This window comes from Montipora capricornis, chromosome 6, assembly GCF_036669925.1.
Source record: "Montipora capricornis isolate CH-2021 chromosome 6, ASM3666992v2, whole genome shotgun sequence".
Taxonomy (NCBI): domain Eukaryota; kingdom Metazoa; phylum Cnidaria; class Anthozoa; order Scleractinia; family Acroporidae; genus Montipora; species Montipora capricornis.
In genome coordinates, this window is record NC_090888.1 from 24,157,171 (window position 1) to 24,159,670 (window position 2,500).

The following is a 2,500-nucleotide window of genomic DNA, read 5'->3' on the forward strand; positions in this document are numbered from 1 at the left end:
TATGTAGAACACTGAAGATTCGTAGGGCAGCGATAATAGTCAATTCAAAGACTAGACAAGGTGGATTGAATGGGATTTCAAGCGTTAGAATCGCTGAAAAGGTAAGATTATTTTCGTAGCGATGCAATTGCGTATCTTCACCACATGTTCCTTTGATCTCACATAATTGTGTTTTCCCTCAAAATATTCGCTTGTGTTCGCTTTCGCTCGAACATATTTACCTTTATTACATGTCCAGTGAATAGTTTTATCCTCTGGGATGAATTTTCCGTCGAAAAATCGGTTATATGGGTAGTTTTTGGCAAACAGAGGTTAATTATTCGTAATGCGATCACTTCCGTTGCCGTTAGCAACGGGTCGCCAATTTGACACTTTTATCGCATTATCACATTACGCATTGATCGCTAAGCAGATAAATTGCAGAAAACTTTAGTTTGCATCCAAAAATTCGTAATCAACGCTAAAATGACCAAATTTTGCCTGGAAAACATATTTTACTGTTATTTTTCTTAAATTTTTTCGTTCAACTTTCGCTTTTACAAAATGTTTCAGTTGTCTGTAAATAAGTTATATGCCTTTGGAAAGCTTATTTTCTTAGCTTTAAAATGATGTATTTTTTTCCCCTAACTTTAAATATTTTTTGAGAAAAAAAACATTTTTTGGCGATAACTGATTTACCGCGGTTTTCTCGCGGTTAGAAAAGTAGGAAAAAGAGTTTAAAATAGGCCGGTAGCCAGGTTTTTAACCTCAAAAAAGGATCTCTTTCGTCGTACGAACGTGTGAGGACCTATGAGCCAAAGGGCCTCTGCTGGTATGACTTCTGGGTGACTCCTTAATAACTTCTTACTAACCGAGCGCGAGGTCCGTACTGGGGAATATTGGCCCGAGGTCGTGGCAGTACGGACCGAGCGCAGCGAGGTCCGTAAAAAAAACGACCCACGGCCAATATTACCCAGTAAGGCTCGAGCTAGCTCGGTTAGTAAGTAGTTTATTATATGATTTTTTAATTACCTTTTGCTTTGTTTTTGCAAGCCCGTAATCGGCCGGTGGACATGACGGGAGAATAATGCCCTACAATTCAGTCAGAATTTGCCAATCAGAGCGCGCGTTAGATCGGCTACAAACACAAGCCATATAATAAATGGTCTTAATGACCCCCCAACTTGAAAACAATTGCCTGGAACGCTGCACGTACCACAGGCAACCCAGTGTACCCTCACGGAGGTCTAGTTTGTTTGTATTATTAGTTGGTTATGTTGGCCTATTTCGAATTTCTGAGTTATTGAGTTTTAAGATCAAGGACATTTCGATTAGTGGCGATGGCATGTCTCGATTTTCGTCTCCCAGAGGAAGAATGATCAATTTCGTGAGGGACGTACTTCTATAATTGCCAGATCTAGTATAAGGTTTCATGTCCGGTTCAATCACTGAGAGGCTTTTTGTTCTGTTGGCTATTTCTAAAGAATTTTGCTCTCCTGTTTTGCGTAGAATAGTTCCCACTAAGAATGGTACCTATTTCCACAAGTCTTTAGGGATTAGTTACTCCACTATTCGTGACGAATTTAACAAATATATTTCGCCGTTTGTAAATGATTCAGGTGATTATTGTTTACATAGCCTCAAATCAGGTGGCGCTTCTAATGACGGGTATAAGCTGAGTGGTCCCGAGCTGAAAGATAGACATGCTAGTTGGAAGAATCCTTGCACTAAGAGGCGTTACACTAAGCGTTCTCATGCTGAGATGCTTGAGGTTACTAGAAGTATGGGTATCTAAGTTGTTAAGGTTTTTTGGCCAGTGGAGGGTCCGAGTTTGTGTCGTGGCTCCATCCAGGTTTCCCGTTCCCTTTGATAAGGGTTATGTGGGTTTTTCCTGACCCCCTGACACTACTCGTTTGATGTGATTTAGTTATTAATAAAGTTTGCCTGGTACTTGGAGCAGACCTTATCTTCCAAGATTATATGGTATTCTTACATTATTATTTCGCGTAGAACCTTTAAGATCTTAAGAGAGCTGGATCGTAAATGACGTCAAAGCCTCACTAGTTTAAGAATGCAGTGCATAATTTCGCGGCTGAATTAATATGCAGCACGGGAGCTTCGGGCTTTCAGACTTTAAATTCGTGTTTTGCGCAAATAATAAGCTACATTTACACGCTGAAATATTAAAGGCCGGTTTACACGGAACGATCTGTCGGCCTGATTCATCTGCCCGATTCATCGGCCCGACGGTGTCGGAGTGCAAATCTTGCGTATATTTTAACAGCCGATGAAGGTCCGATTCATGGAAATGAAAATCGGTCCGATTGAAAAAATCTGTTGCAGTGGAACAAATTTTTTGAAGTCGAGCCGACACTCCGAGAGAAACCACAATGTCCATCAAAGGGTATTCGAGTGAGTAATGCGTATAAATACTTTAAAAAATAACGTCATACGTAGATCCAACCCTCTGAGGTCCAGTCGGTCAGTCTTGAAAGTTTGTAATGGTGGACCGTGAAATCCA

General features: G+C 40.6%; 1 pseudogene; it reads left to right on the forward strand.

Moving 5' to 3' along the window:
• The window catches only part of LOC138052042 (integrase/recombinase xerD homolog), a 2,443-nt pseudogene extending 669 nt beyond the window's left edge, over window positions 1-1,774 (forward strand).
• Window positions 1,775-2,500: the final 726 nt, after the last annotated feature.